Source organism: Heptranchias perlo, chromosome 14 (assembly GCF_035084215.1).
Source record: "Heptranchias perlo isolate sHepPer1 chromosome 14, sHepPer1.hap1, whole genome shotgun sequence".
Classification (NCBI taxonomy): domain Eukaryota; kingdom Metazoa; phylum Chordata; class Chondrichthyes; order Hexanchiformes; family Hexanchidae; genus Heptranchias; species Heptranchias perlo.
In genome coordinates, this window is record NC_090338.1 from 71,711,217 (window position 1) to 71,736,371 (window position 25,155).

General features: G+C 43.6%; 1 protein-coding gene across 4 annotated transcripts in view; it reads right to left on the minus strand.

Annotated features, from left to right (window-relative positions):
- LOC137332605 (ran-binding protein 17-like) overlaps positions 1-25,155 on the minus strand; it is a 686,121-nt gene that overhangs the window by 319,705 nt on the left and 341,261 nt on the right. The gene's annotated exons all lie outside the window — the stretch shown is intronic.

The following is a 25,155-nucleotide window of genomic DNA, read 5'->3' on the forward strand; positions in this document are numbered from 1 at the left end:
GCTTCATGAATGTTGTGAGGGTTCCTGCCTCCACAACCCTTTCAGGCAGTGAGTTCCAGACTCCAACCACCCTCTGGGTGAAAAAGTTCTTTCTCAAATCCCCTCTAAACCTCCCGCCTTTTACCTTGAATCTATGTCCCCTTGTTATAGAACCCTCAACGAAGGGAAAAAGCTCCTTAGTATCCATCCTATCTGTGCCCCTCATAATTTTGTACACCTCAATCATGTCCCCCCTCAGCCTCCTCTGCTCCAAGGAAAACAAACCCAATCTTCCCAGTCTCTCTTCATAGCTGAAGCGCTCCAGCCCTGGTAACATCCTGGTGAATCTCCTCTGCACCCTCTCCAAAGCGATCACATCCTTCCTGTAGTGTGGCGACCAGAACTGCACACAGTACTCCAGCTGTGGCCTAACCAGTGTTTTATACAGCTCCATCATAACCTCCTTGCTCTTATATTCTACGCCTCGGCTAATAAAGGCAAGTATCCCATATGCCTTCTTTACCACCTTATCTACCTGTTCCGCCGCCTTCAGGGATCTGTGAACTTGCACACCAAGATCACTCTGACCCTCTGTCTTGCCTAGGGTCCTCCCATTCATTGTGTATTCCCTTGCCTTGTTAGTCCCTCCAAAGTGCATCACCTCGCACTTTTCCGGGTTAAATTCCATTTGCCACTGTTCCGCCCATCTGTGTTTAGTGCAGGGAGAGATCTGCTCTGTGAACAGTGCAGGGAGAGATCTGCTCTGTGAACAGTGCTGGGAGAGATCTGCTCTGTGAATAGTGCAGGGAGAGATCTGCTCTGTGAACAGTGCAGGGAGAGATCTGCTCTGTGTACAGTGCAGGGAGAGATCTGCTCTGCGTACAGTGCAGGGAGAGATCTGCTCTGTGAACAGTGCAGGGAGAGATCTGCTCTGTGAATGGTACAGGGAGAGATCTGCTCTGTGAATAGTGCAGGGGGAGATCTGCTCTGTGTATAGTGCAGGGAGAGATCTGCTCTGTGAACAGTGCAGGGAGAGATCTGCTCTGTGAACAGTGCAGGGAGAGATCTGCTTTGTGTACAGTGCAAGGAGAGATCTGCTCTGCGTACAGTGCAGGGAGAGATCTGCTCTGCGTAAAGTGCAGGGAGAGATCTGCTCTGAATAGTGCAGGGAGAGATCTGCTCTGTGTATAGTGCAGGGAGAGATCTGCTCTGCGTACAGTGCAGGGAGAGATCTGCTCTGCGTACAGTGCAGGGAGAGATCTGCTCTGCGTACAGTGCAGGGAGAGATCTGCTCTGCGTACAGTGCAGGGAGAGATCTGCTCTGCGTACAGTGCAGGGAGAGATCTGCTCTGCGTACAGTGCAGGGAGAGATCTGCTCTGCGTACAGTGCAGGGAGAGATCTGCTCTGTGAATAGTGCTGGGAGAGATCTGCTCTGTGTACAGTGCAGGGAGAGATCTGCTCTGTGAATAGTGCAGGGAGAGATCTGCTCTGTGAATAGTGCTGGGAGAGATCTGCTCTGTGTATAGTGCAAGGAGAGACCTGCTCTGTGAATAGTGCAGGGAGAGACCTGCTCTGTGAATAGTGCAGGGAGAGATCTGCTCTGTGTATAGTGCAGGGAGAGATCTGCTCTGTGAATAGTGCTGGGAGAGATCTGTTCTGTGAATAGTGCAGGGAGAGATCTGCTCTGTGAATAGTGGTGGGAGAGATCTGCTCTGTGTATAGTGCAGGGAGAGATCTGCTCTGTGAATAGTGCAGGGGGAGATCTGCTCTGTGTATAGTGCAGGGGGAGATCTGCTCTGTGTATAGTGCAGGGGGAGATCTGCTCTGTGAATAGTGCAGGGGGAGATCTGCTCTGTGTATAGTGCAGGGGGAGATCTGCTCTGTGTATAGTGCAGGGAGAGATCTGCTCTGTGAATAGTGCAGGGAGAGATCTGCTCTGTGAATAGTGCTGGGAGAGATCTGTTCTGTGAATAGTGCAGGGAGAGATCTGCTCTGTGAATAGTGGTGGGAGAGATCTGCTCTGTGTATAGTGCAGGGAGAGATCTGCTCTGTGTATAGTGCAGGTGGAGATCTGCTCTGTGAATAGTGCAGGGGGAGATCTGCTCTGTGTATAGTGCAGGGGGAGATCTGCTCTGTGTATAGTGCAGGGGGAGATCTGCTCTGTGTATAGTGCAGGGGGAGATCTGCTCTGTGAATAGTGCAGGGGGAGATCTGCTCTGTGTATAGTGCAGGGGGAGATCTGCTCTGTGAATCGTGCTGGGAGAGATCTGCTCTGTGTATAGTGTATGGAGAGATCTGCTCTGTGTATCGTGCTGGGAGAGATCTGCTCTGTGTATAGTGCATGGAGAGATCTGCTCTGTGTATAGTGCATGGAGAGATCTGCTCTGTGAATAGTGCATGGAGAGATCTGCTCTGTGTATCGTGCTGGGAGAGATCTGCTCTGTGAATAGTGCATGGAGAGATCTGCTCTGTGAATAGTGCATGGAGAGATCTGCTCTGTGAATAGTGCAGGGAGAGATCTGCTCTGTGAATAGTGCATGGAGAGATCTGCTCTGTGAATAGTGCATGGAGAGATCTGCTCTGTGAATAGTGCATGGAGAGATCTGCTCTGTGAATAGTGCTGGGAGAGATCTGCTCTGTGAATAGTGCTGGGAGAGATCTGCAATCAGGAAAGAAGTTATCTAATTGGCTGCTCTGTACAAATTGATCCTCTATATTTCACAGAATCACAGAATTTTACAGCATAGAAAGAGGCTATTTGGCCCATTGCACCTGTGCTGTCTCTCTGAAACAGCTATCCAGTTATTCCCGTTCCCCTGCTTTTTTAGTGTTTTTTTCCCACTTCCATTAAAAAGCTATTAATGGACTCTGCTTCCACCACTGTCTGAAAAGCTTTACTCTCCTCACTTCAGGGTGTTTGATTTCTATTTAAGAAAGGAAATATGTAAAGAAAATAATCTTTAGCGTAACTCTCTTCCATCTTTAGAAAAATTTGAGTCGACTTGACATCCTTTGCGGGATTCTGAGTTTCTGATCTCGGCAAGATGTGGATCTGACGACATCAGCCACACCCACTGCTGTGGGAAGCAACAAGAGGAGGAAGTGGTTCTGGGTTATCATGCCTACCAGGCTCCAGGCAAGGATGGACATAGCAGTAGTCATGCAGTAACACGGACAGACCCAGCACGGGCCTCTCTTGTTTGTCGTTCACAAAACAAACCAGACGTTGGTCCACGTCACTTTCTGTAGCACCGCTCACGGACTGGTACTGCAGGTGAAACAAGCTGAGCGCTCACCATCTGGTGATTGAAATAGCAGGCCTCCAAAAGTGATAGCAAATAAACACATCTCCTCTTGGGACAGAACTTCGCTGAGCTTATCTTTCCAATTTTCCAAATCTCTCCTGGAGGTGCTGATCTGTGCTACAGCCGAGCTCCATGGGTGCCAGCAGCCCTCTAAAGACTGGACTGGGACTGGATGACCCTTCCCAGTGGGCACTGTTCATGGTTGAACATCGATAGCAAATGTCAGACTGGAGAGCTGAGCTCAATGCCACCCTTACCCACCATCCATAGGTGCCTATTTCCCAGCAGGGATAATTTTCTAGCAAGTAGGAACCATTGCTCATCCTTCCCCCTCCCTAGCTCCAAGTCTTGAGGCCAATTGTAGTGCCCAGCATGCTGCCCTAGGCACCTTTCTTGAAAAACATACTTGGATAGGATGGACGAAAAATGGATGAATGAAAGTACTCCCTTCTACAATCACCTTCTGCTTCAATTAAATAACGTTATTTAAAAGAAAGAAAAGACTTGCATTTATATAGCATCTTTAACGACCTCAGCCAATGAAGTACTTTATGAAGTGTAGTCATAGGAAATGCAGCAGTTAGTTTGTGCACAGCCAGATCCCACAAACAGTAATGAAATAAATGATCAAATCATCAGTTTTTAGATGTTGGATAAATAGTGACCGGGAGAACTCACCTGTCCTTCTTCAAATGGTGCCATGGGATCTTTTATGTCCACCTGTATTTAATGCAGTAACCTCCCACTTCACACTGATCCGGTGACAATCTTAAATGAAACAATGCTGAGCTTGACACAGTGGCCCTGATATTTGCGGGGAGGAGGGGAGAGAGCAGGGGCGTGTGTGCGCGGCCAGGAAACCTGGAGTTCCTGCCAAATTTAACGGCAGGGCCTCATTAGCATATTTTTACTCCGTTTTCCGCCCGGCAGCCAGCCAGATTGAGAGGCTGGCCAGCTGCCGGGTGGGAAAGCCAGCGGTAGAAGGCGGCAGCCAGGGACCCCTGGGGAGGTCAGCAGATCGCGGGGAGGGAGGCAGCTCACAGCAGGAAGTTTGCTTGAGGGGCCGGGGGGGGGGGGGGGGGGGGTGGAAGTACTCCTGCTCCTCCTGGCCTACAAGCAGTGCTCTAAAAGCACTTACCTGCTGCAGTCGGCATCTCCCGCCTCCCTTTAGCCGCCGGGTGTCCTGAGCCCTGGGAAACCTGACCGGCCAGCAGTAAATTTAAACGGCTGCCAAAATCTGAGGAACGGAGCCTCATCATAATCAAGGACCCGCCCTCCAGAGCGGGTTTCTCGGACGCCTCCAAACCCGCCGCAGTGAAAGCGGAAGTAGGAGTATTCGTAGAGGGTTTCACATATTTGCCCATTTAACCCCCCTCCCCCACCCGTCTTGTTGGAGGGAGGGGTTAAAATTCCCCCGTGTGTCGGGGTGGGGTGGCTGTGGTCTTGGATGGCAGAAGCTCTTTGTGATTTCTACCACTGAACTTAAAGAAAGGCATTAAAACAGTACAAAGCATTTGAACATCTCTTTTCCACTTTTTTTCAAGCCAAGGTGAGGGATGTTGGTGCTGCAAAATGGAACACTTTCCATTTCAGTGGCAGCACCAAGCTCTCCTAAGCCAGGTCTAGCATAAATCAATGCAGAGTGCAGCTCTGTCCCAATAATGCCCGTTGGCCCCCATCCTCAGAAAGGCACGTTTTCTATTTCCCACCCCAGGCATCCCTTCAGCTCTCTGAGTGAAACTGCCAATTAATGCAGAATCTGGGACGGTTTTGAGCTGTGGGCCCATGCTCACTGGATTGAGCCTCCCCAGACCCATTTCACAAAAGGCCCTCACAGCCACCAGAGGAGATCATCATCCCATTAGTCTGGGCTGGATTTGAACCCAGGTCTTGAGGTTTTAGATTTTGAAAGGAATTGATAGGGTAGATAGAGAGAAATATTTTCCCGCTGGTGGGGGAGTCGAGGACAAGGGGGCATAACCTTAAAACCAGAGCCAGGCCATTCAGGAGAGAAGTTAGGAAACAGTTCTTCAAGCAAATAGTGGTAATTAATAATTTAAATCTGAGATCGATAGATTTTTGCTTGCCAAGAGTATTGAGGGATATGGAGCTAAGGCGGGTAAATGGAGTTAGGATACAGATCAGCCATGATCTCACTGAATGGCAGAACAGGCTTAAGGGGCTGAATGGCCTACTCCTGCTCCTATGTTCCGATGTCTAACCCACTGCAATGGCCAGTTTGCTCTCTCCACCTCTCCAACTAATTCTGTGCAGGTTTAATTAGTTTTCAGTATCCTTCATGAACAAATTCAAGCACGGTCACAGAACAATGAATCAGGCAAACACAAGTCATAATCCTGAGTACACCCTACATAAAGTGTATTTCAGTTTTAGAAAATAACAATCTTTGAAATTCAAAAGATCTCAACATTTTCTATAACTCTTCCAGTGCTGTGATGCCACATAGGTACAAATCTCATTACTTGACTAAAATTAAAACCCACAGTTTAATACTGCTCACGTCCGACAAAGATTCTGGACGTTATTGTGTTTTGAAATCCCTTGGTGACCATGAAAAGATGCCCTTAAGAAAGCATCCTCTTCTCCTGAACAGCAAATGCAGTTTGTACAGATTGCACAGGCTCTGCCAGCACACCCTGCTAAGTTTCAATGGCAACTCGTCACAAGAAACATTTGCAACTATCATTAGCGTTAATATTATATTTTGCTGGCAATGTTTGCCATTTTCAGAGTCCCTGCAGCAATCACAGGCGGGCAGTAATTCCGGGCTGCAATATGTCGCTTTTATAAAACAATGCTTTTAGTTCTGATTCAGAAGAGCCCTGTACTATAATTGTACAGAAGTGTAATGAAGAAATCCAGTTGCATTGCTGGGAAAAGAGCTCTGATGTGGACATTCATTTAGCAAGTCCTGTATTAGTCGACTCTCTGCATGGCCCCTAAAGTGCACGAGTCACATCCACTATCACGCTTGCTCCGTTACACAAAGTCACGGGCACTTTCCTGGAAGCCCGTTGAACAAAATGCTTGTTGATAGCCAGGAAGAGTACGGAGAGGCTGCCCTCTACTGGCACAAGCCAAATTCAAAGGACAAGCTAATGCAGCACTGCGGCACAGTCCAAGAGGGGCGCTGGTCAACATTAGGGTTACCAAAACTGAATGAACCACTGGTAAAAGCTGCAGTCACCCAGAGACGCTTCCCAATCTTTGACAATCGGTCTGTGCCATGCAGAACTTGGATGCCTCCATACAGAAACAAAGCACTGTGCCAAGTGTGAGATTTCTGTCCCGCTCAGATTGATGTACGTTTTGTGGGAATGTAGAATTGGTGGCGATCATTTCTATAACTCAAAGGTGCATCAAAAGACTGTTGCCAGTTCCTGCCCCTCTTTTGAGTCTCCACCAACCTTAAACCATCCTCCAGCCACAGACATGGCCAGGCAAGTGGAGGGAAACTTGAAACTCTCCCTGTTTTGCGACAGGAAAACACCAGGCTGTGACTGACATCAGGGACGTACCTCGTCAGAAATCACAGGCTCAGTGGTCTGTGCCAGTCCTCTGTGGTCGCCTGTGCATTGATGCCCCAATAAGTCATTTATACTTGAAGGATTTTCTCCTCTTCCCTCACCTCCCTCCTTGGCATTAAATCTTGCAGAGCACAGTTCAACAGGAGTCAACAGGCACCTGTTGCCCTCCCAAGTGACCATTCTTCACGTGTGATCATAGCTGAGCACGTCCTGCCCTTACCCAATGGCCACACATGAAATTGTGCTGTGGGCAGTTGCCATCCACACAGCACTTACACAAATATAAAAATGTGAATGGTGAAAAAAAATGTATTTTAATAAATCAATGGCAAATGACAGCTGTTTATATTCACTCTCAGTTTTGATATAAATCTTAATACCCGAGTTTCCTTCTGATCATAAGCAATCATCCATTAGTCTTTTAAAAAAAACTGACAGAATTTAGAACTTTTAAAGTTAATCTGGTCAAACTTTCTGTTTTGCAAACAAAAGGCCATAATTGCAAGTACCATCACGAACACAGTCAGAGGTGTGTGCCTGGGGAGGCGGGGAGCACAGGGATGGGGGATAACGAAAAAAAAACAATTGCAGTGCCCTTTTGTGTAAAAAGAACACCACGCTTTCGCCATTTTATTTTTTTTCTGACATGATTTATCGCCCACTAAGGTTTAAACTTGATAAAGCAAATTAATCTTTTATTGCAGGAGCCACCAGAGGTTGCCATTAGGAATCTGATTTGGTAAGGTGGCGTGCGTTTCATTTACCAGTTGTGCTGCACTGAGAGCCCAGCAGGGATGACTGACTGCGGCTTCAGATGGAGTGGGGCCTGGGAGGCTCAGCCAGCCAGACATTTCCAGCTTCCAAAGGGTAGGTTAGCAGCGTAGCCTACCTTTTCAAAATGGATTTGCTGCCGATACCAAGACGACTGTGACCTTTTTTTTTGTTATTAAGAAGCTGGCGTAAGGAGCTAAATGTAAGCATGATTCCTAGCTCGTTTTATCAGCAGCAGCAGCATTCAGAATATCATTCGAGGCTGCTGCAAAATCAAATATTCACTTCATATTTTTTCAAATACTCTTTTTTTAAATGATAAATTCTAGACACCTTACAGCTCCTTTAAAATTCAGTTTGAATGTTAATCTCTATATCGTCTACCTGGCAATGAAAAGTTGGTAGCTGATTCTTGCTGTACCAGGGTTGTTCCTTACAATGAAATCAAAGTGTCTGGAGTTTTATAAAAACTGCTGAAATATTTTTTAAAACCCTGAAACTGTAGAATTGGGAAACTGCAAATTATTTTATTTCCTTCAATCTCATGGCACTTAATTCTATCTTTTAAAAAAAACTGAGAAACCCAGGTAAAGGGCCGAAGCCTACAGTGCCACGCACCAAAGTCAAACAGAGTTAAGGGTAGGAGAGAAAATGAGACGAGACGAATAGTAGCAGTTAGGTGACGCCAAGCTTGGGTTTTAAAAGCCTGCAAACTGTAGGAGGTAGTGATCACTGGCAAAGAAAGAACTTGCAATTAAATAGCTCCTTTACATCCCAAAACACTTTACAGCCAATGAGTTACTTTTGAAGTGCAGACACTATTGTTTTATGGGCAAACGTGGCAGCTAATCTGCACACAGCAAGGTCCAGATAATCTGTTTTTGGTGGTGTTAGTTGAGGGACAAATATTGGCCAGATCACTGGAGGAACGCCACTGCTCTTCTTCAATAGTGCTATGCGATCTCTTACATCCACCCAAGAGGACAGACAAGGCCTCGGTTTAATGGTCTCATCTGAATGATGCCACCTCCGTCAATGCAACACTCCTTCAGTACTGCACCGAGATGCCAGCCTAGATCATAGATTCAAGTGCTGGGGATGGAGTTTGAACCCACAACCTTCTGACTCAGAGCCAAGAGTGCTACCAAATGATCCAAGTTGACACTTAGTTATCAATGTATTAGATCGTCCTGTCCAGGAGTGCAGCAACGAGACCAGGCATCTGCCTACGGTACTCTTGATCTGGCCAGTGATGTGTTTCCTTTAATGTATGACTAGGATCGAGAAGTCACTATGAAGGAAATTGTGACCATTCCCTCTGTGGAAGTAACGATGAATGTGAGAAGTTTTCTTGCAGCTACTCTAGGTTTTTCCTTACTGGGTTTTCAGTAATATGCAATGATGGGTGTGAAGTTTTCATACTAGGATACATTTTGCGAGGCTGTGCAACTGGGGCAAAGCTTCACTAAATGGCAGCGTGGATCGTAGAATCGAGCACACAGGGTTCAGCACGCTCAATTCACGGCGATCCTGATTTTTCGGTGAAACCAATCCTTCAATCAGCTTCCTGTTGAGCAAGGCTCCATGTCAGGAGGATGCCAAGCAAATTTTACCCTGGTTATGCCCACTTCAATTATAGATTTTGTCCTTCCAAACTTGGGTTGTGTCTGGAGAGAGTATTTGTTGTTGTATAATGTGAAGTATTGATGGCCACTGGTAATGGTTGAAATTTAAGCTACTGCACAGGACATGTTGTCCACCCAGGAGAAGAGCAGAAACAATCACCGCCCATTGCTCCCGGTTACCAGGCTCTTCTTGTTAGCCAATCACAAAGCAGCTCTTAGCTACAGCCATAGGTCATGATCATCTTGAGGGGAAGAGGGCTGCGTGGTGACAAAAAACCTTGTGGGCAGAAAAATGGAGGGACTATGAGAAGGGAGGGGGGCAGCAAACAAGAACTGAACTGTCATTAAAGTAGCCACCTTGCTATATTGAATAATTAGTGATTAAGTGGACTAAATCCCTTTTGACCTCCAAAGTAATTTTTATCTCTAATTAACTTACGTGCAATTAAATTATTACCACCTGGTTTTGTGAATCATCTAACATTTACTCTTGGTTTCCTTCCTGTTTGACAGCTAGTTCATTGAGAATGAAGAGCTCATTACTAAGTTTTCATTTTAACCCCATGAACACTACAGCTTTCAAAACAAAGATGCTTCTCCTTTGTATTTTTACACTATTTTTTCCCCTCCTCTCCTGAGGGCAGACGACATTGGGTATAGTTCCACAAATGCTAAGCATCCTCCAGTACCTTGTCCAGGTGGGTATGCTTTATATATAAACCTAGACAGTGAGCGTTAGCAGCATATTCAACCGAAAGACGGCACCTCCGACCGTGCAACACTCCCTTAGTACTGCACTGGTGTGTCAGCCAAGATTTTGTGCCCAAGTCTCTGGAGTGCGACTTGAACCTGATCTGTGGAATGCTGACTGTTGGCAGGTATGATTATTACGGACAAGGAGGATGATCCAATATTCCCCACTGTGTCACTTGAGTCATCTCTTTCCTCTCCAGAAGCGACTAGCAGGACTGTCAACATCAGGGAAGTGTTAAGAGTGAGACTTATGATCAAAAAAGAGTGAGACAAATTGAAAACCCATGTAAGTACCTGTGTGTTTAGGAGTGAGATACATCAAAATGAGTGATATTCCTAAAGCTCATTATGTGAGTGTCACTCCAAATGAGTCAAGAGTTGATAGGTTCTGGCTACTGGCTGTTCTTGAAAATTTCCTAACCAGAGATTAAATATTTAATTAATGACCTTAACCACAAATTGTGTCCCTTTTAATACTGTACAACAGTTTTGGCAATATTTTTGCAGAAACCCGCAGTAGTAAACACACTTTTTTATGAAGCAAGACATATTTTTCCAATACAGTTTTATGCTGCATTACCTGCAGATATCTTAACAATACAATCCTGTATACAGATAAACTTCATAAAAAACTACAGTGCAACAAAACAGTCCTGATTATCCGTGATTCCAAACTTAGACCTCACAGCACACATCTTAAGTGCACTTGTCACTGGTACAATAGTAATAAAAGTGTTTTTTTTAACTACCAAATATGTCACGTTTCATTAAAATTTGCATGGTGCCACCACTTATCTTGCATGTTATTATAATCTGTTACTTTAACCTGAAATACCAGCGTGCTAACAAACAAAACAAAATGCCCGTGGCATGTCCTAAGCAATTGTTGTGAAACAGCTACTCATCATGCATCTCTTCACCACCTCTGTGGAATAACTCTGCTCACTGTTCCGCAGCTCCTCTTCGCTCGATGCAGGGTCCACCTCAGGTGCATTTGGTGGTTTCTCTCCCATTGTAGCCTTTCTAAATCCCTTTTGCACAAGTGTACAGATTCCGAAACTACTCACGTGGTTCTGCTGAGGGGCCACCTCATTCTGCACCAGTTGCGGTGAAAATAGGTAGGTCTTGCAGCATCCAGGTTCCCCAACACCAGCTCTGAATTTCCCATTAACGGGTATATCTAGTGGCTGAAGAAGCTTGGTTAGGTCTTATAGTTGGTTTTGTGTTTGTTCGAGCTTATGGGTTTACACTAACTCAAGTGCCAACAGAGCTTTTAAATTAAATATTCCTGCTTTCAACCAATACCGATGCCCTCAAATTTTACCGCAGCATCAGATCTTCACTCCTTTGAATGCACTTCCCAATGATGCGGGAGCAATATTTTTCACCTGGTGGAATATCATCAGTAATAACTTATGGCTGTTGGCCATAGACACCAGCACCACAGCAAAGCTGCTTAATTCATGGCCGTTTACCATGGACATGGGCTGCTCCCCTTGCTAGCCCATGGTTCTGCTTTCCATGAGTGACTGTCACTCACCCATGCTTCCAATAAACTGAAGACTGAAACCTTCCACACTCCTTTCATAAAGTCCTTGAAGCTGGACATTCTCCTGATAGATTGGGAGCAACACCATTGTTGTATGAAATTGTGCATTCAGCCCATTCCCCTTCATAAGTTTAGACTTAAAAGCTGGCCTTCCTTTGAAATCGGAGACATTCATATCCATAACATACTGTACATTTCACTGGTGCCTTGTGCTCTTCCTGGCAGCAGCTTCTTCAGGCTACTTGGGCTTTGGTTGCCGAAGAGCTCAACAGGATCTTATCTTCTTCCTTCGCCGAACCCTAAAAGGAGACTCATTCAAACTGAACTCACATCCCACTGCTTCATTCCTCTTCTCCTCAGCTTACCTTAGCAAGATTATTCTTCTCTAGGCTAAGTCAAATGTCTAACACCTCCACTTCTGCAGTGTTACACTGTGCTTCTCTTTTTGGTCACCAATTGTCTCACACAGGTGGAAACCCATTACCATGCTTCAGAAGATTCAAAGAAATGAAATAGCCACATAATTAGTCTCTATTCATCTCAAATGGACTTCACTCTCTCTCCCTTGTAGAAACACACCCCACCTACCTACACCCAGAGAGCTTAGATGCAGGATGCCAAGAGTCACCTGTCATGGCTTCAGGTTGTCTCAAAATGCTTCACAGCCAATGGATTACTTTTGAAGTGCAGTCATTGTTAATTTGCACACAGCAGGATCCCACAAACAGCAATGAGATGAGCCACCAGTTAATCTGTTTTTCATGTTGTTGGTTGAGGAATGAATATTGACCACCACATGGAGAGAACTCACTGCTCTTCTCTGAATAATGCAATGGAGTCTTTCAAATCCACATCCAGTGAACTTAGTGCCTTAAATTTGTACTCTGTTGTGAATATGAGGGGTGGGGGGGGAATTCCTACCAAATGTCTCTAGGCATATCAGATACTGTGGGCAGCATCTAGAGATTGCATATGCACCAACCTTTCTTTTGTATTACAGCTCATCCCCTGCTCCCCTGACTCCAGATTAGTGCTCAACCAACTCTATCATAGGGGCTAATCTTTCTGTCACTATGCCTCTGCTCTTTGGCTCTCTCTCCCAAAACCATTTTTCCTCAATACCTTTCTCCCTTCCTTCCAAAATATCTTAAAAACCTCCCTCTTCAAGTGTGTCTTCACTTTCCCTCGATGCTTCCTCCTCTCTCCTGAGTAGAACAATGAGATCTTCTCATAAGGCATACAATATAAACACAAGCAGATTATGTCTCTATCACAATCTATTTTATTGATAATGCTGTGATCAATTCTTCTCCAACCTCTCCTCTCTTGCCCCTTCTTAGCTGCAAATACATCGCGCCACATGCTCCTCCTTGCATCCTTACTGTTGAAATCAAGATTCATCGCATAGTCTCCCACTCTAACTTAGCCTTTCTATCTTCCTGCAAATTTCAGGCTTTCAAAACCCAAGCTTGGCACCACCAAATCATTTCTTTCTGAATTATTTCATCTTCTCTTTCACTTTTTTTAACCTTTTTGGTGTCCTGTACTATGACCCTTGGCCTGTCATTTTGGTTTCTCAATTTAAATAAAATGTCAAAGATTAGCCCTATACAAGGAAGCCATTTTGTTGGCTATGAGCTCCTGTGATAGAAGAGTTGGGGAGACAGCTCAGAACAGGTATAGCGTAGGGACAGAAGCAGAAGAGACACTAATAAGCTGTGCTTAACAAACGGCAATAAATTTTGGTATAAATTATACTTATTACTAATCTGCATGATCCTCAGATTGATGGTGATGAATGAGGAAACATAATAAACAGCAGCTCTGCAAGTTAATCACTGCATCTGAGCAATAGGAAACACTTAATTACTCTCATTTACAATATTCAATCTAATGAGGAGACATTAGCAAAATAAAAAGAATTTCACAACAAAAAACTGTTACAGCGTAATTAAAGAAAAATCTGACAATGCAGGTGACAGCGTACGCAAGATAAATTAGCTTAACATCTAGAATGCTGAGTTGTCATCGCCAGTGATTACATACCGTACACTGGGAATATAACACCAGAACTGTCTGTGCACGATACCATAAATCACTTTTCACTACCGCAAACTTTTGGATTAACCAATACAGCATTTTACTCCCCACAATAATGCTTTAGGATTTCAGAGGGGTTGCAATTCCTGGTGTCTTTCATTTGAGTTGAGAGAAAATGAATCTGCCATGATCGGTGGAGGCTGAATCTGAGGCCGAGGCTCCAGCCCCATTTACATTAAGTCTATAATGGGGTTTTTTTGGTCACTTGACTAAATTTAGTTGAGTTGGAGAAGTAAAAAATAATTTTAAAAAAATGTTCAGGCTAATATTCATGTGGCAGATATTTTTTCAACTAATTTGGAATTAATAAATGCTTTCCTCATTTATTTAGTCAGTTTTTGATGTTTGGCAATACACTAACAACTTCTTGTTATATAGCACCTTCGAACTGTTTCCACTTGTGGGTGAGTCCAAAACAAGGGGTTTGAATGTAAGATAGCCACTAATAGATCAAATAAAGAATTCAGGAGGAATTTCTTTGCAAAGAGTGGTTGAAGCAGACAGCATTGATGCATTTATGGGGAGGCTTGATGCATACAGGAGGGAGAAAGGAATAGAGCGATATGGGGACAGGGTGGGAAGAGAAAATTAGAGTAGGAGGAGGCTCAAGCGGAATATAAACACCAGCATAGACCAGCTTGGCCGAATGGTGTTCAAAAGTGGGGGGAGAAGTAGCAAGGGTAAGAGTTTAGGGAGAGTTTGAAAGAGCAGGGCTAAAAGCTGAAGGCACAGACATCGATGGTGAAATGGAGGGGGGGTGTGGGGGGAGAGAAAAGTACAGGAGGTCAGAATTGCATGATTGAAGGACACAAGCTGGTTTGTTAAGGGTGGAGGGGGCTGTAGAGCTACGGTGGGGCAAGGCCACGGAGGGATTTGTAAATGAGCACAAAGATTTTGAATTTGCTGCATTGGGGCAGAGGGAGCACATGGAGGTCTGCAATGGGGGTGATGGGCGAGGGAACTTATTTTGGGCAGAGGCACAAACAAAGAGTCAAGGACAAAACAGGTTATTTGCCCCAGTAATACACATCCCTCTAGTGTTCCAACTCACCCTGCCTAGCATCAATGCTTTACCTGATCATTAATCAAGGCTGTAAATGACATTGAAATGATCAGAAAACAATCAACATTTAATGCGTATTTGGTCGGCAGTAGTTTCCCATTGAAAATAAAGTGCATATATAAATATTGTGGCTCCTTCGATAATAAAGAAGGCTCTGGACCCCATAGAGTCCTTGACAGCTATATAAGGCACAGACTCTATACTGGTTGGGCTGAGATGGAGTTGCCCCCATGCTGATTCTGGGCACATTCAGATACAAATACTGATTTTGGCTCATATAAAAACAGTGCAAAAAGGCAGTCTGTTCTTCTTCATTAATATATTTTATTTTTTTAAAAAAGGATCATAAGTTATAATACTACTGATTTAAGATACTATTTTAAGCAGATACGATTTTCACAGGTAATGTGCCACAAGGTAAAACAGGGGGAAAAAAAGCTGAAACCCTCTGAACAATACTGTATTCTGAATATTACAAGTCTCAAGTAGGTTTGATAAGAGATTAAGAGAGAAAAGCTGTCAAATTTACAATCCAAACACTGCTCCCAAGGTGCTTACTGGTTCAAAGAAAATGCAGATAAAATTTTTGTTTTGTAAATGTTGTCAAGAATGTGTTTTCCCCCCTCAGAGGAAAGGTCTGACAGTATTACTGAGAGTGTGCTGGGCCATCTAAAATAACAGCTTGTTTGAAGATACAGCTTAACCAGACTTTTACAGTTAAATTGCTTTGTTACCCACTGGATATTTGGCCTTGCAACCAAAATATTTGATCTGATAGCCAATGAGAATGTAGCGTTGAAAAGCTGTAACTTATATCCCAGTTATATAAGATGCTTAACAGGATAGAGAAAGTAAACAGGACAATGCTTTTGGATATGACACGGGAGCAGGACAAGAGAGCAGTGGGCCTGGGTTGTGAAGGGAGTGTTCAGGATATTTCTTTACACATAGAGTAGTCAACAGCTGGATTTGCTGCCAGGGCAGGTGGTTGAACTCTGGCCGATGGATTTAAGAAACAACTATAATGGGAAGGTTGGCATTCTGGAAGGATGAGATCAAATAAGCTGAAGGACCTTCTTCATCTGAACCCATCTTTGTGATATAAGCCTATATTAGTCATCCAATACGTGATGATACTGCCAGAACTTTCCTGACCCCTTGATACTAAACAGTTCCTCAAAGTTACAAAGGTTACAGGAGCTAGCACCCTGCTACTGTCTTTAAGTGCTGAATTCTCTCCCATCCTTAGGGGATGTGATGCCCATAGATTACCCAGTTGAGATCAGCAACTCACCAGGTACAGCATCAGAAGGGAGAACTAGGCTTCAAAGTACGTGCGGAAAGTGGGACCAAAGGCCACAAATGGAGGTGAGTGAAATGTAAATTTAAAGCATTAGCTCCATGACGTATATTACTAAACCAATGTGCTGCACTACTAGCCATTCAATACATTCCCCTTAAAGAGTAATAAACTTCTATATTCAAATGGACATATGGAAAACCCCAACCATCACCAGACTTTATTAAACTTGTATTGACTAATTTTAAAGCTTCTACTTCTCCTTTACAGCCTGAGGGCCAGCCGCTGGCTGATGACTAACAGTTTGGATGACCTTCAAGTGTTACAACTCTTCCAGCAGGATTGATTCCTTTCTCCTACAATCTGGAAGCTTTTAAAACCCAAGCCCGGTGTCATCTAACCAGTAATTCTTGATTAACTTTGTCCTCTCCTCCACTCTTTTCAACCTTGCTGGTGTCCTGCAGTACGGGTTTTGGCCTTTCACCTAGGTTGGCCAATCTAAAAAATGACCTTTCCTCATGTGTCAAGAACGCCAGAAGATCTCCTATGGCAATGCTCACGGCAAACTGAGTGATAAGGTGAACCCAGAGCGTGGCTTCAAAGTACTTGCGGAAAGTGGGACCAGTGGCCACAAATGGAGATGAGTGAAATGTAAATTTAAAGCAGATATTTTGGATAGAACTTCTTAATCTGGCCATGCAAGGTAGTATCAAGACAGAAACATTGGGGTTATTCAAAATATAACTGGATGCTGCGCTCGGGGAGTTAGGGTATTAGATGGATGAGGTTTAATGGCCTTTTCTTGCCTCTGGCTTTCTTTTTTGTCCTTAAGTTTAGGATTTTTGCCAGCATGTCTAAGTTTGTTAGAGTCAACTTCTTGAGGGTCCGTCAATGACTGAAGATAGCCTCTCGAGCCTGCTCCGCCATTCAATTAGATCATGGCTGATCTGTACCTCAGGTCCATTTATCCGCTGTAGCTCCATATCCCTTGATACCTTTACCTAACAAAAATCAATCGATCTCAGTCTTGAAAGCTTCAATTGCCCCAGCATCCACAGCCTAGAGAAGCACCAGGATGCATTGCAGAGGTGGAAATGAGCCACAGCTGACCTAATGCACAACCAAGCTCAGGAAGTGATCAACATGGTCACTGGGTATTAAAAGATTAAAATTATTACATTGCACCACACACCATGCCATCTTCATTTGCCGTGCTCCAAACACAAATAGGGACAAAGCATGAGGAAAGTTAGCAATAAAGTACCACCGACTGCATACAGCAACAGCAGAAAACACTGGAAATGCACAGCAGGTTAGTCAGCATGTGAAAACGAAAGCGGGTTAATGTTTCAGATGAAGGGCCCCCTCCCGAAACATCACCCTACCTTCCTGTCTCAGATACTGACTCACCCGCGATGAATTTCCAGCGTTTTCTGCTCTTATATCAGATTCCCAGCATCTATGTTTTTTTCTTTTCATCTCTGCTCGCCTGAAATGGAATATTCAGCTGTTATGAGGCAGCCTACTGAACATGATGTAAGGTTTATATAAATTCAATTAAAACAAATGGACCTGTCTGGAAATAAATGAGTGCACTTTGTTATAATTGCTAAAAACAGAATCTGTCCTCGGTTTTGTTTCAATAAAGTCTTCTCAAATTGTTCAGCAAAACAGGCAAGTGTCTGCTCAGAATAAAGGTTCCTGTGCACACAACCAACATTGGCTACGGATTACTTTAAAAATCTCTTTTCAAAGAAAATGTTAATGAAATAATTAACATTTAGAGTCTATAAAGAATCCTTAATGAAGGCTGTTTATTACTCTGTGGCCTCTGCTTCCCCGCTGATGTGCATTAATGCTTCCCATCAACTTCTGCAAATCTTGCTACGATAACCCTTCAATGACTAAGAAAATACGGAACAAAACGGGACAATTGGCCCATTCCTTCCACAGACGCGCATAAAATTTGCTCTGTCGTGGATTTCCCCCAAACGAATCTGCCATCCTGAGTGGTAGCAGGGGAGGTCGGAACTAACCACACACAACATTTGCAAAAAGATAAAACTCTTCAAAATGCTTACAGCTTACATTCATAACTCTAAACATTCCTGCCTATGCTCAGTGGTAGAGGAATCATCATCTCCTAATAGTACTTGGACATTTACCTTTATAGCCTTCAATTTCACTCTTAATCAGGTATTTACCTAGTTCTTTTTTTAAAGGAGTCTTTCGTGGGAGTGCATTACACACATCAACTATTTCTTCCAATCTCGAACTCGCATCAAACTGGTTAATTTTCTAACCATGTCCTCTAGGTATATGATCACAGAGTAACTTAAACAGCCTGCTTATATCGGCGCTATCGATGCCTGTCAGCATTTTAACAATCTGGATCATGTCCCCTTCAACCTTCTTTGCTCCAAATGAAAGCAAACTCACTCAAGTGAGTCCCTCTCCATAACTTTAATACCTTGGTCCCAACATGCATCTCCGCACTTGACTTTCCTTATTCAGCAGCTTCACATTGACTGAATACCGAATGATTTATGATCACAGCAAAATCCTTTTCCGTGCCCATTTTTTCTGATGGGCACTCCCTTCACTGTGCTTGTGCTTCCTGTTTCGATGTGTATAAACCTTGCAGTTATCTTCACTAAAATCAGTCTGCCATTCCTTACATTATCCACTTAATTTGTATCTATTCCTTTAAATCTCCCCTATGTTAGTCACCGGTGCATATACTTTGATGTTGTAAGAAAAGCTTCTACTAGAGGCTCCTTCCTCAATATCATTCACGAATACTGTAAGTAACAGGGGGCCCACTACAGAGGGGGTTCTATTACTCCAGAGCCACAACCTCCAAAAAAAAACCTGGTTCATTTATCACCAATTGTACTTTTTAATACAATAGGGAGAAGGCTCGGGTGGAGCAGAAAAGCCAGCATAGGGCCGAATGGCCTGTTTCTGTGCTGTAGTTTCGATGTAATTTGGCACTAATTCCATGAGTGCTAACCTTTAAAAGATTTGTGTGAGGAACTTTATCAAAGGCCTTGCGAAAATCATAGTAAACCATATCTACTGGATAGATATCCCATTAATTTCATTAAGGGTTCAAAAGAATCCAACAGGTTCAATATGCTTCTTTGACAGCATTTCATAAAATACTCAAGTATTTTCACCACTATCATCGTTATCCCAACAGGCCTCCAATTCATGTTTCACTGCTTTCTTTTTAGTATAAGGGCAACATTCTCTACCGTCCCATCCTTCAGATGAGTTGCTACAGTAAAATATACATTCTCGCTCACTAACACACGTTTGAGCTAGTGTTTTGGGAAAGCATCAGGAATTAGGTTTAGACCTATACAAGTTTCTCAACTCAACTCATGTATGGGGAACATGGTGAGCACAGAGCAACCTTTGAATATATAATGTGGAGGGAGAATTGTTCATTTTCACTTTCTAGGAACAAATAAATGGGCAGTCCTTGAATATTAAATCAGCGCATGCAATTTTGCCTTTGATAGATTTTAAATATTTTATTGCAATGGTCCATGCTTTTTTTCTGGTTACAGCAATCACAGATTAAAATTAATTCTTTTTAACTAGAAAACTGGCAGAGTGCACTGAAAGACAAACATACCAAGGGTTAGCTCGTTCAAGTGAGCATACACTCAGCACTAAAATTGGACAGGTCCCAGGTCTGAGGTCCCATCCCTGATCCGTGCTGAGTTAACTATCTTAGTTGGGACAGCAGAAGGCCTAGAGTTCGGGAAGGGAAAAAAGATTCAGCAACGGACCCCCACTCTTGGGTCATGATTCAGTGGCTCCTGCTGGAAAGTGAGGCTTAGAATAGGATTGTGCTCATCTTAAACCTCTGCCATAGTCAAGTATTTTGCTGACATTCAGTGTCTAATTTCACTCATGAAAAACGGCTACTTGGTAAAGGTAGCAGAGGGCTAGCCATGCCCATATTTGATATGCGGTTTACAAGTTCTACACGTGAATGTTTTAGAGGTTTAGGGATCTCCAGTTACTCACACTATTCATAAATGATATGGAGGATTGAGCCTCTAATAGAAGGTTTTCTTACAACGTCAAAATATATGCACCGGAATAGGAGAGATTTACAGCATTTAAAGGAATAGAGACAAATTAAGTGGATAAGGTAAGGAATCGCGGTTTGATTTTAGTGTAGATAACTGCAAGGTTTTTGCACATTGAAGCAGCAAGTCAATATCCTAGCAAAAGTTGGCATCTTCAGAAGACAACGAGAGGAAACTATATAAAAAAAAAATCACAATTCATGCAGACTTTTGACAGAAGAATCTTTTTTTATATTTTCTTTTCAACTTGCAAAGAAAATTAAACATGAGGATTTTAATTGTAAGGAAAGAGTTAAACAGCAGCATTCGCAGGCAATAATTTGATTGTTTCATTTGCTGCTTTTTGGCCCAGGCCGAGGCTAACTATACTGTAGTTTTGGAATTATATTACAAACTGCAGGTTATTGAAAGCGCTGTAATGTTTAAAGTGAAGCTGACAAAATGATGCCTGTGCTGCACAGCTATCCATCTTCCCTGTCCCAGCCTGCCACCTTATTGAACAGCAAACCCACCAATCCTGGTTCAAAAGGTTAATTATGGCCCAGCCACAGCCTCCTCCTGAAACATGAAACTGATTGCCATATGCCAAGTTAATGAAGACATACTGCTGGTATTATGGGGGAAAAACTGACAGATGATGAGCTGCTGAAACGGCACCATATGAACTGGAAGCCATAACAGTCGCACAGATCGCATTAACTGTCAGCTGCGTAGTTTATTTTCCTGCCATCCGGAATGGCAGTGTCATGATGCATATGAGAACGGAGGCTTGATAAACCATTCCTTTATGTCTATTTATATGGAAAGCATTTCAGGGTTTCCTGCACTGAAAACTTGGTATGAGTGAAAAGAACCGCACGGGTTGGGGGGAGAAATCACTGTCAATCTCATCAACCAACCCAATGCCAAAGTGCGATCTGAACGGGTTCACTACTACAGTGCAGCTGTCTGTAAGTGTGTGCATTGCAGAAGGTAGTGCAAAAGGTACAAGGCACTCAAACGTCTGTGATATTCTCACCGAGTGCTGGGAAGGTGCTGTCCAAAACAAAAGTCAGCTGCACATTAAAATATGGCGTTGCACTTCTCAACTTAAAGCCATGAGGCTATCTGAGGAAGTGAGAAATGTCAAAGATAACAGAAGGTAACACGGTCAATCGGTCCACAGAGTAATCCCTGTGCTTGAACTGTGGACATGACTGTCAGATGGGAAGCCATCTCTGAGCCCATGACACACGTTATGGTCATTCTGAAAAACAGTCAGTCACCATCGAAAATGACAGGGTGCCCAACATTATAAGGGCATGTGCAGCATGCACATTTAACAGCAGCAACATCTCACACTCATGGAGGAAGTGCTCTTCCACGGCCCATCTCCATCAGCAACCAGAAGGTTCAAGAGAGACGGCTGCAGGCCTGGGAGTTGCCTCTGAATTTCCAGGCCCTATAGCCAGCACTGGGCCCTGCTGGGGGTGGAAGGGCTGCACTGAGACTGCCCCCGAGCCATTTAATGACCCAAGGCAGGAAGCAGAGGTGGGTGCACACGACGGGTGCACTTGCTCCTGTTTAGCACCAGGACAGAAGGGGCCCGGGACAATTGGCCTTAATGTCTCACTGGTTCAGTTAGGGCTGTTCTTCTGAGACTGGGATTAAGGCATAATGTTGTAGTAGTTTGCTGCGTTTTTGACAGTTGGAGGAAAGTGTATACATCCAGAAACACAAAAGAACAGCTCCGTGAATTGACATAAAACAAAAAAAAACGCAGTATATTGATAGTGTCAGGGTTTTGTTTTCTGGGTATACCCGGCCCTGGGAGTGATGGCACTGGTGGAAAAGTGTCCTGTTCCCCAACGCCAATATTTCTTAATGTGAGCAGCACAAAATCACCAAAATAAGTCAACATCAATGTATTTATAACTATTAGAAAGAGAATAATTTTTCCTACTATTTTAGCATAAAATATACACCATAAATAGTAATGAAACACATGGGCTGTACTTTTCTCTGTTCACTGATGTTAGAGGAAAAAAAATCAGTGAGAAAAATTGGGAAAACTGTTAGAAAAGAGAGGAAATTATGCCCGGTTATCTCAAATAAGAAATCTGCTCACTGTCATGATAAACCACCAAGCATGAAAAAAGTGACAAAGGATATAAATAAAATTTTAAAATAAAGCTACTTAAAGAAAATGAAAATAATTTCCAAGAACAGGGCATAAATCAGTGTGTGTAGTTTATTACCTCATCAAACACCAGGGTTATGGAATCACACCTGGAAAATCTGAAATAAGCTACCTGAGAATCTTCAATTCAATGCCTGCTCTGTGCTGGGTTACCTGATCTCAGTTGGGACAACAGTCGGGGGTTACTGCTGATTGCAGCATCTTTGGGCTTCGGGGGTGAGGGGGGACCTGAAATCAGCCAGCGATATTGCTCCTAATCACTGGAAAGAGCCACATGTGGGCTGAGGGTGAGAACGGGACAAGACTTGACTGACATGGCTGAATACCCTAACATCTCTCATTGTCAAGGCTCGCACATGAAGAATGGCTGTCAGTGCCTACGGAACTGCAACCCCAGTAATAGTCAACACCTTTACGAGAGGGGAGGAGAAAAAAAGGAATCCCAGAAGTCCCAAAGATGGGAATTATGATATGTGGCATACGAAGAAAGACTAACCTAATAGTGAATTATTTACCTGCATTCTTCAATCAGTAATGGTCCATGTACTGAGGGTAACTTTCCCATAGCAGTGCCTCTCACATAGGAGGGAAGAGCTCCATTGTTGTCACTAGGATCACCCAATACAGTATAGTCAACATCACAGAGCCCAATATCATGTTAATAGTGGTGCACTGCTACCACTGCAGGTTGATTCAGTTTTATACTACTGGAAGCAGAGCTTACCCATACTGCTCGGCTAGAATGAATCCATTCTATAACTTGAGGCCAAAAATTCCTCCTTCAGTGAAAAATGGAGAATGTCTTTTTTCTTCATAACTAATGACCCACTAACAAAGCTCCATTCTCAAAAACTCTATGCTTCAAACAGTGCATTCCTGTGATTTCAATAGCAGGTTGTTAATTGCAAGGGGCAAAAAAAACAATATTCTCAAGCGATTAGAGAACAGTTTCACACTCAACTAAAGAGTACGGGTAAACACTGCGTCATTAGCATAAAACTGACTCCTTCAAACTGTAGAGATAGCAGGAGAGACTCTGGTCGAGTTACGGAAAGGCAAGCAAGAAGAAATATTAAATAAGTAAAAGGGAAACAAAATGCTTCACATGCTGAGTTGCAGCTCCTACCCAGGTATCAGCATTCTTTGTAATTTACCAAACGTCTAGTGGAAACCCGGACCTGTCTGCCTGGGATCCAAGGCGGAGTGAGCACAAGTTCTGCAAGGTTGCTTGTCTCTAACAATCAAATCTAGTCAGTGTTTTGTGGAGATGTATGGATCACAAATCAAGTCTTGGTGGTCTCTGGCATCGAGGTACGGGGAGGGGAGGTGGCAGTAGCTTGGATGCAGGATGTGAACTTGCCTTCATGATTGATGTATCAGGTCAGGCAGAAACCAAAAGGCCAGTTAGCATATACAAAATAAGAAAATGAATTAAAATTTATCATATGATCACAAACACATCCTGACTCACAGAGTGCATCTAGAGCTGAAGGTCTTCAGGATTGATCCATATCATGGATCAAAACTATTGATTAGCAAGCATACATTAAACAGAGTACACTTGTGTTGATTGTATTGGGTTGTGTTGTTATTATTTAATATTTACGTTAAAAGGCTGGTATTTCAATTTTACTATGTACAGTATGAAACTAAATTGCGACAACAGATTACACATCGGGTATTTTTTAAACTAGGCTCTTCACCAACTGCAGCCAAGAAACCAATCTTCTCCCAAGCCTTTGCTCTGAGAACGCTGCTAGGAGGTGGGTGAGAACAGTTCAGGTATAACTCTAATCCTGTCGGGAGGTATCTGACCTCCCCTCAGCTAACATTCTGAACTCAGCAGTTTGAAACTATGTCTCACTCTGGTGTTTGATTGCACTGCCTCAATCATTTGAAGTTCAAGGTGGTCACCAATAGCACTTCAGGGTTTGATAATATCACCAAATCTTTAAGTATACTTACTGTGCTGTTCTTCCCTTTTTTGGTGAACTTTGAGCTTGTGAAGGTGAGGGAAGAGGGCACTGGGACACTTTCTCATTTCAGTCATTCAGTGTCAGTATCAAGCACTCCCAAGTCAGGTCAGGTCTCACACGTGTTTGGTTCAGAGAAAAGCTCGCTTTACTCTCCCACACAATGTGTCTCAGCCCCAACCTCAAAAATGCAGCCTGGGCTGCAACAGTGAGAGATTTTTCCATTTCCCACTCTCAGGCATGATGTAGCCTCTGCATGAGATCCCCAAGTTAGTGTTAAATTAGTGGCTGTTTTGTACTATGGGCCCATGTCCATACACACTGGTTGAGGGTGCCCAAACTAAATTTGCATGGGCCCCTAATAGCCAACTGACAGAGATGAAAGGCCAGTGTGCTAATTCTTTTTTACATTTTGCTCTTGAGATGTGAGTGACACTGGCAAGGCAGTTTTTATTGCCCATCCCTCTGTGGGCATTGAATCAACGATGTAGATTGGGACAGGAGCCACATGTGGGCCATCAGTGAACCAGCTAGGTTTTTACAACAATCTGGCAGCTTTTCATGGTCCTTTTCCAGTGCCAGCCTCAACTTGCCATGGTGGGATTTGAACTCCAGGTCTCTGGGTTGCTAGTCCAGTACCATAATCTCTGGGCTACTATACCCATATCATGTAGTCCCATGGACTATTGTTTCTTCACAAAAATTGCATTTGTGGAGGATATGCTCCTCTAATCAAGAATGGGTATCAGTGGCCTTAGCATCCTGGTATTCACAATAACTTTGAAAGTTTTCAAACGACCAGCACCACTTTTCTCTGTAAATGCCATTAACAACTCAGCTCCTTTGAGGAACTAGGCATCATTAGGATAAAAATCCAGATGGCAGCCTGTGGTGGTTTTGTTT